We start from the raw sequence: 15,058 nt of genomic DNA, 5'->3' as shown, positions 1-15,058 counted from the left end.
GGAGATCATCAGCAGGTCATGCTGCATTGTCAGGACTGGTCTGTATCTCTCCTCTCTGTGCTTTTGAATATTAGCTAAAAAAATGTCTTCCCCCACAGTACCTTTTTTAGCAATGCAAAACTGAAAGTACTTCCAACATAGCAAATCAAAACCAAGAAAATCTAAAGGTATTACTGCTCAATGCTAGCTGTCTTAACAAAAAGCTCCACTACTTAAAAACGTTCCTCACCCTAAGGATGCTGACATCTGTACAGTCAATGAGACATGGTTGAAAGCCAAAGAGAGCACACAGACAGTGCAAGGTTATAATACCTTTAACACATTTAGACCAGCTTCTACACAGACAGGGACTAAAAGTGGAGTTGTCTTGATTTACATAAAAAATAAATATACCTCAAGGCTAGTCAAACAGAACAATGCACTTGAGCTACTCCATGTAAAAATGACTATAGGCAAAATCCAGTATCATTTTCTTGCAAACTATAGGTCTCCATCTGTGACACAAGAAATCCATACCGGGTATTTAAACTTATTGGAAACACTCACCATCCAACCCAATACCATATTCATGGACAACTTTAATTACCCCCCTATTAACTGGGAAGCCTATACAACACCAAATGTACAGGCACAGAGATTCCTGGATTTCGTAAACCCAAACTCCCTGGACCATATTGCCAGTACACCAACCAGGGGTGCAACCATACTGGATCTGGTCCTCAGTAATATGGGAGAGTGCTGAACACCCCTTAATGTAATGTGTTCTCTAGTATGGTCCGACCACAAAATGGTCTCCTTTGAAGTAAAAATAAAATCTGAATTCCCAGCTAACCCTGGAATATTCAGGAACTAATCTAAGGCTAACTTCCTGCTATTAAGTGATAACCTGGCAATATAGGAATCCCCCATAAACCCTGGGAACACTGCTACCTATAGAAAACTGTTCACAGAAACTCTGTAAAAGCATGATAATAGCTGCATAGAGGTAGCTGTACCCACTAGGAAGACGTGCAGTACAAACTGAGAAAACAAGCCACCCTGGTGGGATCACAAAATCAGTAGGCCATATAACAAAAGGAAGAACATCATGGCAAAAAGTATGTGGTCCAGTACCCAGCAGGATAAAAGCACTGTCATTGAACTAAACAAACAAATCCAAGAACAAATAAATTCTACCAAAGCCAAATTTGAGGTACATTTAGCCTCCTAGGGCAAGGACAACCACAAGGCATTCTTTAGCTATGTCTGCAACCTGAAAGGCAATACTACTCAATTGTGTGCAGAGGTCATTGTAAATGGATGCTCCTATACTGAGCCAGAAGATATGGCAAACCTACTGGCTGACAAATTCAGCTCCAGCTTTACCCTTCTTTCCCCCTCAACCTTCCTATCAGGCCCTCAGAGGCCAGTCAGAAGTGGAGTCCCTCAGAGATTAGTCCTTGTTCCACTTCTTTTTGGCATTTACTTCTTTCAAGTCAAAGCCAGTGTCAGTGGTCACTGGCTGACTAAATTTGCAGATGATTGCAAATTAGGAGCTATTATTGAATCCCACACTGACACAAATGTTCTCTAGGAAGGGCTGACACAGACAAAAAACTGCTGTCAGAGCCATGAACTAAAACTAAATGCCAAGAAATGCATAATAGTATCCTTTAGGAAGTCATCCACCCCTGTTAGCTATCATACTGACAACACGCTTAGAGTTGACCCAGTAGTCAGGTACTTGGGGACACACATGACAGTAATCTAGTCTTTGACCATCACATGTCTGCAGTAGTGAGGAAATCATGCTATGGTGCACAACTTATAACAAAGGTATGGCATCTAAGTCTAAGGAAGTCATTGTTTGACTGCATTAGGCATTCATCAGACCTATCACTGAGTAAAATGCCCCTTTGGTATGCACCTAACCAGGTATATCCAACAACTGGAATGTACACAGAAGTTTCTCACTAAAGGAATAAAGGGTATAAGTAAAATGTCCTTTGCTGCCGACCTCAAGGTCCTATCCCTGTGTTCTGTCTCCTGCAGGTGGTTGAGGGTGGAGATTTATGCCTGGCATACAAGGCATTGTCAGACATCACTCTGATGGGCTCTCTGCATATCAGCAAAACAAATATCACCAGAATAAAACATTCTAAAGACTTAAACTTTGCCTGATACAAACAGGACCTGTTGATGAGATAGGTATGAATTCCAGAGACAACCCCGTCCCTGGAACAGGTTCCTAATTCATGTGAAGCAGAGTTCCTCCTTAACCCAATTCAAGTGTAACTTGGACAATTGTATGGGGAACAGGAAATTCATCCCTGGCTTGGCATCTATGTCTCTAATGGAAACATGTAACCTGTAAATGGTTCATCTCTCTGGGGCTTGCCTGTAAATGGTTAGTCTCCCAAGGCCCTGCTTACACTGAAGGGTACCAGAACTTGTTAGAGATTTGGGATACATAGCTAGGTTTAAAAAGGCCCTATATATACACACATATATGGTTGCAGACAGTATGTGTGAATGCACACAAAGGCAAACATTTTCTGCAGGTGTACAGATTAAGTAAAATTAATTTTGATTGAATGCTGATATATGCGATTGGTAGTAATGCCAAAACGTGTTTTATTTATTTTATTATTCAGAACATACATGTTGATGCAAACTGTATTGTTCTTGTCATACCTTAAGTGAATTAGAGCAACATTTAATATTGTCTCTGCTTTTGGGTGATTTGTCTTTATTTAAGTTTGTCTTTTTTTATAAAATTATTGTGCAGAGAAGTGTTAATGTTTTGGAAGTATTGATGTCCATTTTGGGGGTATTTCTCTTTTTTCTAGTCAATGTGTTAATGGAGTTGGTATGTTTAAGTTTGTGTGTGTTGAGGGGGAATTTGTTCATTTTGCAGAAACTTTCTTAGTTATTAGGGATTGTGAGTCACTGTTTGTGTTTCTGTCTCACAACCATTTGTTTTTTTTCTTTCTTCTGAAGTTTTTTCATTGCTTGTGAGTTTGCTTTTATGTATTTCCACTATTTGTTAATAATGTGTGTGTGTGTGTGTGTGTGTGTGTGTGTGTGTGTGTGTGTGTGTGTGTGTGTGTGTGTTTTATCTATATTACTATGGCAATCTTTATCTTAAGAGAAAGGATGAAGTATATAGGTATATAGTTTAAGATGTTGTTATCTTGGTTTATATATCACATGGTCTAACATTCTGTAGACTGATGCAGTCCAATATGCTGATGAAACTGACTGCATGCAACTGATCAGCTTGTCATCCTTTCAGCCTTGATAAAGATACTGTTATAAAGGTAGTCAAGGGCTTTAATGTAATAAGAAGGACAACTTCTTTGTGTGATCAGCAGATGAGAATTAAGTCGAAATGGTTGATTTCCCCACTGAGGATGATGATGAACAGGAGGAAGAAAACAAGTTATTGGAATCTTATGAAAAACACAAATTAATTTTGCAATACATTTTGGGATGCAAACAGGCAAGGGATATGCAGCAGCCTCTTCTGATATGTTTGTCAGGCAAACTGCTTAACCTCTTAGTGTAAGAAATCTGGACAAAGCCTAATACAATGGGGAGGGGGGGGGGGCAAAGGCCAAAAATAGGGACTGATTTTAAATATTGCACTGATAAACTTAGAGAGTTGCTAGAATAACAGGATTTGTGTTATGCATTTTTGAAGGATTTGAAGTCTGAAACTTGAATGTCTGTCATTATTTAATGACTTCAATTTACAGTGATTTACCAGAAAACCAAAATCTTTGTGAGGAAGAGACAAAAATATGAGACAAAAAGTTGATCACGCTGCAAAAATCTGGACAGTTGAGAAGTATGGTGTAAGGTGGTAAGGAGGAAGGTTGGAAATGAAAGTTATATTTATTTAGTATCATAAAGAGATGGCTGCCTGTTGAATATTTCAGGACAGTAACCGTGATGTTTGTAATTGTAAAAAATGATTACAAATAGGGGAATATGTACTAACTCTTAAGACTGCAACATTTCAGAATGTTCCACTTCTGTAAAGTAAACGGATCCTGAAGTTGGTATATGTAAATAAACTGAAAGAAATCACAAGTGAAATAAAGCCTCTCCAACTGACATTTTAACAAATGGTTTTATTCATTTTATTCCTCCTCATAATGGAACTTCTTCAGATGAATTTTAAACAACTGATGGCACTCCTTGTGAAGTACATTATAATTACACAATGCAAATGTGAACAGCCATTGCTTGTACTGTAACACTTCAGACATTGCGTCTTAAAACCATGCAATTAAATACATATGGTATGGCGACTGATTCTTCCCTTAATATCTTCAGCTAGATGACGGTTAAAAAGGAAACCGGTGAAGAAAGAAAAATGAGACACTTAACAAGATTATAAAGTCGGGAATTATATTATTGCAGCTAACTCGTATCATTCTAATATCAGCAATGAACAGTCTAATGAAAATATCAGTATAATATATACAGAATGATCAAATAATCTAACCATAAGAACAAAGAGATAGATGAGCACCCTAATAAGAGTAAGGGGAATCTGTTTTAAAACAGTGTACACCTCAATCCTACAAACAATGAAAACACAAATGAAAGAAGTGACTGTTTTTCAGTTGGGTACGGAGAGGTTCGACAACTAACGGAGTCTGAGAAGACTAGCGACATACATAGAGATGGATGAACATCCCAGGCTACCAGAAAGGAACAACGCATGCAAAGAGATTAATTTCCTTTGGTCCAAGATGAAAAGGACAGACAAGTGGACCAACAAGAGTTGAAGGAATTGGATGGTCCTAAATGGATGACCACAGTGAATTAAAATTCCTAGTAACTGCAAGAAACAGAAATGGATGCTCATGATAAAGGATTCATTTTTATTCCAAACAGATATCCTACTCTGACACACTCTCCCTTTCTATTGAAAATAATTGTAAGCAGTTTGAATTTAATTTTAACGTTCTCTGGTTAAGTAGGAAAACTTTGGGAAAACTGTATATTATCAGCAATTATGTAAAACACAAATTCACAGTGTCTTTCTAACATTATAGTTTGAATGTTAATGAGCATGATACAATAAATAATCTGTGTAAAGAGACTACCACAATGCATATTATCCTAACTGAAAAAGGAAGATCATTACTTGTAATTGTTACACATAAGTACAAAGAAAAATTGTCTGCTCTGCTAAGTTATGCACATAGTTATCATATGTTTTGATACAAATATTGTCTTAACAGCTTACAAATAAATAAATAATGACCTTGATGACTGAGTCAACAATTTCAGAAATGATGGGCAGGATTCACGAAGGCTTGCACGGAGTGTAAGAGACGTGTAACACTCCATGCAAGCCTCGCGATCTAGGAACAGCCCGAAACTCCGTGTAAGAAACCAGCTAAAACGTCTCTTACATGGACTGGGCGTGGATATGCTAAATACCTCATTTGCAGCCGAAAGGTATACAAATGAGGTATATTAGCGATCCACGAAGCAGAAACCAGCCCATGTAAGAGCCGTTTTAGCTGCAGAAATGTACTCAGTTGACAACTGAGTACGTTTCTGCAAAAATCACAATGGAGCCATGACAGCTCCAAATAAAGGGTGCATATTTGTCAGGCAGCATGCCAATGGCCAAATATGTGGCCATTGGCAAGGTAACCCGATGCAAATATAAAAAAAATAAAAAAATTTTTTCAGCGATCGCTGATGTTTAAACCCAGCGCAGCCCCGCGCAAACGGGCTGCATTGTATATGTATAAAACATAAAAATGAAGGTTATAAACCCACAAATGTGGGTTTTATGCAATACGTGGAATGTCAATGCAGGGACCAGCAGACCAAAAACAACATAGCCACCGTGTAGTGGTTGCTAAGGGGGGAAGCTGAGTCTAAGACATGTAACTAAGCATTAGTAGGCAATCTCATGTAAATGAGGGTTAGGATACTGAATCCCACAGTCACATAGCAAATGAGCATAGTCTGAGTAGTGTAAGAGATACATAAGGGGGAGGAATACAGTAGGAGATAGGTGACATCACAGGGGGGAATGGTAGAAAGAAATGCAGTTCATTGGAGGTCAGTGTAACATGACAGATGACAGACACAGATCATGGAAGGAGGAGTGCCACAAGATAAGCATGGGAAAGTCAAGAAATGGAAGGTGTACACTGTTACTTATACACAGATCAGGGAAAGAGGAGTGCCACAAGATAAGCATGGGAAAGTCAAGAAATGGAAGGTGTACACTGTTACTTATACACAGATCAGGGAAAGAGGAGTGCCGCAAGATAAGCATGGGAAAGTCAAGAAATGGAAGGTGTACACTGTTACTTATACACAGATCTGGGAAAGAGGAGTGCCGCAAGATAAGCATGGGAAAGTCAAGAAATGGAAGGTGTACACTGTTACTTACACCTAAGTTTCTTGCTGGGTGTGCATGCGCACGTGTGTGCGCCATGAAGTGCGAGTAGGGCAGTGTGCGCGCGTGTAAGGCAGACTGAGCATGTGGGAGCGTGTTGGTAGATTTGTAACACTGTTTGCACTAGTGTGCATGCGTTTTAACCCGAATAGGCAGATCCCGAACCATGTAAGCATGTGTGTGCGCATGTAAGCCACTGTGAGCGTGTTTCTGCTGGTATGCACGCTGCTCCCCCCGAGGAAACAGAAAGGAAAAAGGAAGCAACAGAATTAGTAGGAAGCTAGCAGGGAATACTGCTGGAGCTAGCAGGTGAAAACAATTAGAAGCAGGCAATTACATAGGCAGAATAGTATCCCAGCCCAGCACTTAAAGCTCTGCAAACAGCAGTGCAGGATATTTCTCTCAAGAGACACTGCAAGACAGGAGTAAGCTATTAGAAGTGAAAACTGAAAAAGCTGAACTCAGAGCAGAAATGCTAGGGGCTGCCATAGCTGTCATAATGAGACATAGGCGACTTGCTGAGGGTGGTGACAATGCAGATGGTGCCAGACAACCCACACTGAGGAGACGGAGAAGAGTGTACAGGCCCAGGGTCACCTACCACGGGTTACATGAGCTGGAGATAGTAGAGCGCTATAGAGTGGACAGAGAGCTCCTGCAACAAATATTTGAGCTGTGCAGGCCACACCTCACACACAGAACCAACAGAGGGGAACCCATCCCAGTGGAAACCAAGGTATGTGTTGGCCTAAGAATACTAGCAACAGGTACCTTCCACAGACCAACTGGTGATATGATGGGGATATCACAGGCATCAGCCTCCAGGGTACTGTACCAGTTCCTGGATGCCATGTCAGCACATGTCGGTGATCATGTATATTTCCCCAATGCCCATGAGGTGTTGGCCAGCAATATGCATCTCTTCCAGCAAATAGCGGAATACCCTGAGGTAGTGGGTGCAATAGACTGCATGCACATATGCATCAAAGCACCAGCCAGTGAGCGGGGTAGGGCCTACATTAACCGCAAGGGCTTCCCCTCCATCAACTGCCAGGTCATGTGTGATGCCCAGGGCATAATAATGAATGTGTGTGCTGGCTGCCCTGGGAGCTACCATGATTCCCACATCTGGCATTTGACGCAGCTGTACCAGACATTTGCCAATGGGGACATCCCACACAGACACCTAGCGGGGGATGCAGGTTATGCACTGGAGCCGTGGCTGATGACACCCATCAGAAACGCACACACACCTGAACAGGAACGCCATAATGAGGCACATGCACAAACACGTAATGTAATAGAGCGTGTGTTTGGGCTGCTCAAGTCACGGTTCCGGTGTCTGGACACATCTGGTGGAGCCTTGCAGTACTCACCAACTACATGTACCCAAATTGTCATGGTATGTGCTATGCTACATAATATGATCTTGTGAAAACAGCTGCAGCAGGACCAGCATAGGGCTGGGCCAAACAGCCCCCCACCATTTCCAAGGCCATCACAGGCAGAGCGTGACCCGGAGGAGGAACAACCTGAGCCTGCCCCAGTAGGCAAAAGGAGGTGTGCCCAGTATGCCCTGACCTTGGCAAAGAGGCAACGCATAGCACATACACTGGCTCAGTAGGAACCCTGGGAATGATACCCCCTCTGACCCACTCTAATAATAACAGGGATGCCTAAAATGAAATGACCTGCTCACAAACATGTACAGGGAGTGTAATATGTGCATCTGACAGAGGCAGCCCTGCAGCACCACTTGAGGCATGAATGCCATGTGTTAAGTAATGTAACACCATGTACTATATGCACACTTGAGGACCCTGACTAACGTCCACCCTCACCAAGCATGAAGCCACAAAATGACGATGGGATGATCAATTGCAATAACTGGCTGAAGTAATGCAGTTAGTCAAAGGGGAGCTAATGTGTTTCAGCCTGGGAAGACATGCTGAGCATGACATGATGCACCACCTGCTAGGGGTGGCATGCACCTATCACTCCAGGCCCCATGGATACTGGCAAAGGCTGTCAGTACCCACAGCATGCCCTGAATAGGTAAGTCTCAAAACACAAACCCACCTTCATAGGTACCACAAGGGATAGGAACCTAGATGTAATGCTACCCAATGCCAGAAGTCTAAACAGCAAGATGCATGCAGTGTAAATGCACACAGTATGGAGAATGTTGATATCAGTCCTGTAATAAAAAACTGGGTCAAGGTTCACATCAGCACCCTAACACTACCAGGTTACACCTCATACTGTGCTGTACAGCTGCAAAACATGGAACAAGCTACAAAAGGAGGGTGACTAGCAATAAATGTCAAGGATAACCACACCCCCATGTTGGTACCACAACAAGAAGCAGCATGGATTAGCCATGGTCAAATACCAATGGCTAAAACCGCCTCCCAGTATATAGCCTGCTGCAGACTACTGTCCTAATACCAGGAACTGCACCTGGCCTATGTTGGAATACATGAATATATCAAGCCCCCCAAACCACATTATATTGCTTGACTGAAAATACCCAGACATACACTGGGAGCATTATACTAGCACCAACACAGTAGGAGAAAAGTTCCCAGAATCCATAAACCAAAATGCTCAGGAACAATGTACCACTCCCACAAGAGGGGTAAGCATACTGGATGTGATAATCAGCAACATGCATACTGGATGGCAAGATGAGAAGTGTAGCCCTCACTGGTAAGACCAGACCATAGAGTAATCACACCGGATATACACATCCTGACCACAGTCCCTGGCCAGAAAACCACAGTGAAAAACATGGGTAAAGCATAGGTTGCACCCCTCCAAACCGATGTGGAATCCACGAAAGGCCCTGTGCAGGTGCAGAATATGGGACACACCGCAGAACATGTTATACAGGCATTCCATGAACACAGCCAGGATTGCTTGGATTATGCAATCACAAATAACAACAAGACACAATGCCATACAAGCAGGCATCTGGCATGCTGGACTCCAGCCATTACCAAACCATGCAAGAGAATGAGGAAGCTACTACATGATAGAGCAAACATAAAAAGGGAAGTGATCACTGATCAGTAGTATAGCAATAAAATATGTCCACACATACAATCCACTAAGGCCAGCCACAACAAGTAGAATCTGTGAATCCAGAGGCAATGTGACACCTGCCGCAAGTACACAGACAACACTCAACTCCCCCCAATAAATACAAATATATTTATTTATTTATTTATTGCAGTTGGTTTACCAGGATAGTCCATTGGGCCATTGAAGAACCCATTTTCAATGGAGTCCCGGGGAGAAAAGCTCCAAAAAAGAAAATAAATGTACATTAACATTTGACAGTAAATATGTAGGTACATACTATAAAAGAACATAAGCAAAACATAAATGTACTTAACATTTGACAGTGACAATCTTGGTACAGGCTAACGAAGGAATAAAAGCAAAACATAAATGCATTTTAATGAACAAACATAGCAGATGAATAGAGTAGAATGTTGGTACAGGGAAAGTTAGAGTTGGTTATGTGGGGTGGGTACAAGAGCATTCCCATTGAGATGCTAGGTGTAAGAAAAGTGACTTCTTGATGGTAGAGTGGTTAGAGGTAGTGTGGATGTTTGGTGGTAGGGAGTTCCAGAGGCGAGCAAGGCTGAAGGAAAGGAGGTTTTTGCCTGGGGGATGAGTCGGTTTGTGGACCTCTAATAGATTTTGATTATTAGACCTTAGAACTCTATTTGGATGGTGCATTTTAAAGGCAGAGGAGAGGGAGGGACAGTTGGAGGGGTTTAGAATAAGCTTGTGAGCTAGAGTTAGTTGAGTGTAAGCAAGATAGTTGGGAAGTTCTAACCATTTTAGTTTATGGAGGGAGAGACAGTGGTGAGTGGAAGACTTATGAGTGGTAGCGAATCTAGCAATTTTGTTATAGCAAGAGGTGAGCTGTTTTTTTAACAAGCACTGAAGATTAGTAAGTAGTGGGGCACCATAGAGGAGGGAGGGAATAAGGAAGGAAGTAGCTAGAGTGATTTTAGTGGTGGGTGTGAGGTAGGCATTTTGTCTATACAGCATGCCAAGTTTTTGATGTGTTTTTTTGATGTTCTTTTGTAGGTGGGAATTAAATTTTAGTTGGTTGTCAATGTGGACCCCAAGTAGTTTGGTCTCTGACACTATTTCAAGAGGTGAGTTATTTTGACTAGTAACTAAGAGTGAGTTCATGTTGGGGGGAGGGAGTTTGGAGGGAGTAAATAACATTAATTTGGTCTTAGTGGCATTGAGAGCTAGATGATTGCTTAGCATCCATTGCTCCACGGAAGAGAAGGCATCTTGAGTAAGTTTTTGTAGGGTGGAGATAAAAGAGGCAGAGCAGATGATAGTAGAATCATCTGCATATTGGATAATGCTAGAGAAAGGGATAGATTTGTGGAAGTCATTAATAAAGATATTGAAGAGTAGAGGGCCCAATATGGAGCCTTGTGGAACTCCGGTAGGGGTACTTAGGAAAGAGGAAGTTGCTTTTTTCCATTTTACAGCTTGATTTCTGTTGGATAGATAGCTAGAGAACCAGTTCAGAGAGGAGGAGGATAGGTAGAGTTTGGAGAGTTTAGTTAAGAGCAGGCTGTGAGAGATAGTATCGAAGGCTTTGGAAAGATCAAGGAGTAAGGTGGAAACGATTTGTCCAGAGTCTTGGGCTTTATTTACTATTTCAAGGAATGAGAGAAGGGCAGTCATGGTCCTATGATTAGGTCTGAAGCCATGCTGCGTGGGGGTTATAAGGTTGTTGTCTAGGAGATGAGGAAGGAGTTGGATTTGCACACATGTTTCGAGGATTTTTGAAATGGGGGACAGGATGGCTATGGGACGAAAATTGGTAATGTTATTATTGTTACCACCTTTGTGTAATGGAATAATAAAGGCTTGTTTCCAAATTTGGGGAACTGTGCCTTCTACTAGGGAGCAGTTAATTAGGATGCTAATTGGGTAGGCCAGACTTTCGGCAGCAATGTTAAGAAAGTAAGAAGGGATATTATCAGGAGCATTGGTACATGGTTTCAATTTCTGGAGGAGTTTCTTAATAGTAGTAGTAGGAATGGGATTTAAAGTGAAGAGAGTGCAATCGGGCTGAGATGCAACCATTGATCCAAACCGGAGGCTGAGCTCCCCCAACTCAGTGCTGTCAAAACTAGTCAGGAGGAGAAGGTAACCACATACACCACAAACCCAGTCCCACATAGACCTATCACAACTGTAAACCAAACACATTAACACAGAAAAACATTCCCGGAGGCCTTAATTACAAACTCACCACACCAACAGAGGCCTCCAAAGCAGACCCCAAGCAACCACAACCTCCAAACATAGCACATGCAACACATAGTACACAAAGCTGGTGTGCCAAACAGTTACAGGCCAGAAGGAGAAACAACATGCCTGATACAGTTGTAATAGGTGTCTGTATAGGCAGACACACTGCTGTCCCACTCACCAGACTGTAGTAAGCTGCGTGTAGGCTGCCACAATATGCCACATAACACAAGTACGCAGGTCACCCCAAAGCAAGCAGAAATATGATGCACTCATTGTCCATGCTGGTGTGAATGACCTGAGATGTACCTCCCTAGACTACATGAAAAGAGACATGGATGAGCTCTCTGAGTATGTACTCCAGGCCGGTATGACACTGGCCATTTGCAGCATCCAACCCTCACCAAGAATGATGCCACAATACAAACACAGATTGATCAGCTTTAACAGGTGGCACAGTTACAGCTGTCAGTCCAAGAAGGTCTAATGTCTGTCTGCTTGAGATGTCATGCATGACAAGCCATGCTGCTGTTCTAGGGATGGCTTGCACCTGTTACCCCTGGGCGTCTGGATACTGGATAATGCCTTTGCCACCTCCATAGAGCCATACATAGGCAAGGCCAAAAAGACTAACCCACCACCCTAGAAAATATAAGTGGTAAGAAACATAAGGGTAATGCTGACCAATGCCAGATGTGTAAACTGCATTATGCATGCACCTGAGGCACTATCCAGTATGGAGAACATCGATGTCTGTGCAGTGACAGAAGCCTGCTGCAAGCCTACTGACAGCACAGCAGCACTACCAGGTTATACCACATATCATGCATTATGGCCCCAACACCTGGACCAAAACATCAAAGGAGGGGGAGTATCCATATGCAGCACAGACACCCATACGGCCAGGTAACTGACAATGCACGAAGCAGCAGAGACCACCCATGTGCACCTAAGTGTAGTCAAAACTGCTGTACAGTCTGTAGCATGCGACAGACCACACTCTCACACACAGGAACCCCACCCAGACATCCTGAAGACACTGGACAGTATGAATGTCCCACCAAATACCAGACAAGGTACTCACAAATTACCACATAGGTGGTAAACCATTATGTATGCAAGGAGTAATCAGGGACCTAGGGACACAATTCGACAGTAACCTGTCATGTGACACTCACAATGCCAATGTGGCTAGGAAGACTGTCTATATTGGACACCGTATCATGAAAGGATTCACATCTACATCAACAGAGGTCACTGTGCCTCTGTACTGTTCCCTTATCAGACCCATAATCTAGTGCAATGACTCATATGGGATGTACCGTACCTGACACCTGCAGCGGTTAGGAAGACCTCAAAGGTACCTAACCAAGAGGATAAAGGGTGTCAAATATATGTCATATGCTGCCTGGCTGTAGACACCCCAGCTGAATGCAGTCACAGACTGCCTACACAGAGGTATTGTATGTCTGTTGTACAAGGCCGTGTCCAACACAGGAGTAATGGACATGCTCCACCCCAGGAAATCAAAGCCATTGGAGCTGTGAGAGTGACAGATGTCAGCCTCAACACATAATGAAATAGGATGTGCTGGAGGGACAGATACATAACCCAGAGGCTCCCCACACCCAGGAACAGGATCTCAATCCATGTTAGGCAGAGCCCCTCACTGACACCCCTCAACAGGAATATTGCCAAGTGGATGGATGATCGTACATGTACACTGGGGGTCTTCACTGTGTCACGTCCAGACAGAGGCACAGTAAAGAAAATCATAAATGGCCATAATAGTCACATAGCAAAGGGCGGCGAAAGACACACACACTCTGGCTGGGCTTACTAATGCCCTAGGGTGGATAGCCTAGTATGAACCTATGAACCTATGAAGATACAAATTGTACAGGACACTAAGGATAATCACAAGGCTTACTCAACTGATGGTAGGAACCATGTTGGGAATTTACAGATATGCTCCGAATCACACAGATATTACAAACAACATACCAAACACACACACATATTGCCAACATACAACCTGACAGGTTCAGTGCAACCCCAGAATGCAAAATATCTATCCCAGCAGACTGCTGGTCCCTTGACATTGCAGATGCTGAGGTAACAGCCATCATCTACAAAGCAAAACACACAGCAGCAAAGGTATGTGATGGTGTCCTGGGCTGAGGCCAACATGGACTACAAGAATAATGGAATGCCAAATCACACTACTGCCCAATGTCAGCCTTACCACAGGATATGTACCCAAAGAGCAGTGTACAACAACAGTGGTCCTTCACAACAAAGGTGTTGCCTGAATGGATACTGCAAACTACCACCCCAGGATCCTGACAAGCTTGGTCTGCACAGCTATGGAAAGGATCAGTATGTACCGCAGACATAAAGCTATCGTGGACCTACTGACACGGGACCCTACCCAGTGTGGCTGTCGTAAGTGCAGATCCTGCCCCTAAACATGTTTGACCTATTTGAAACAGTCATTAAGGACATTGATGAGGGCAATGTGGTCCACACAGCGTAGCTGGACCGTGCATATGCTTCCAGACAATACCGTATGAGTTCAGTATGGATATGTTCACCAGCTTAAATTTAAACCCCTATGTCAGTAGAGGGGTTGCAAACTAGACCAAGGACAGAACTGACATGGTCAGACATGCTGCATCCATGTCAGAGTACAAAGCAGATATGAGTGGCACCCCACAAGGCTTGGTCCTGGGACCTCCCCCATTCCGTATATATGTCCCATAGGTACAGGCCAACATGGAAGGACTGTGGCTGAACATGTATGCAGAGGAGTACAAACTGCCCACCATATCTGACCCCCAGCTGACACAAGCAACCCACAAAAGGGCCACATAGAAACAGACAACTGGAGCCATAGCCATGTCAGCAAGCTAATTGCAGAATTGTGTATAGACAACCACCATGGATATACAGTAAGTGCCCACCAATTACCACACAGGTGTTAACCCATTATGTACCTAACATGTAATGAGAGACCTGGGGACACAAGGTGATAGATATCCTGCATTGGACAAACATGTGGCTGTAGTGTTCGCAGAAACATACCATATACCCACCCAGTCATGAAGGTTGCCAGATGTAGATAAGGGGAGGTCACTGTGGCTCTGCAGTCATCCTTCATCAGCATCACAATTGACTACAATAGCCCCTGTGGGATATACCTCAGCAGACACCTCCATCAACTGTAAAGTCCACAACAGTACCCCACCAGGAGTAGCAAAAAGCATGAACAGATGCCATGTGTTGCCTGATTAAACAAACTGCAGCTCCACACACTGCCATACTGCCCACCCAGAGGCAAGC

The sequence above is a fragment of the Protopterus annectens genome, chromosome 4.part0 (assembly GCF_019279795.1).
Source record: "Protopterus annectens isolate FY-2018-M chromosome 4.part0, PAN1.0, whole genome shotgun sequence".
NCBI classification, from domain to species: domain Eukaryota; kingdom Metazoa; phylum Chordata; order Ceratodontiformes; family Protopteridae; genus Protopterus; species Protopterus annectens.
This window is presented reverse-complemented; position numbering follows the sequence as displayed.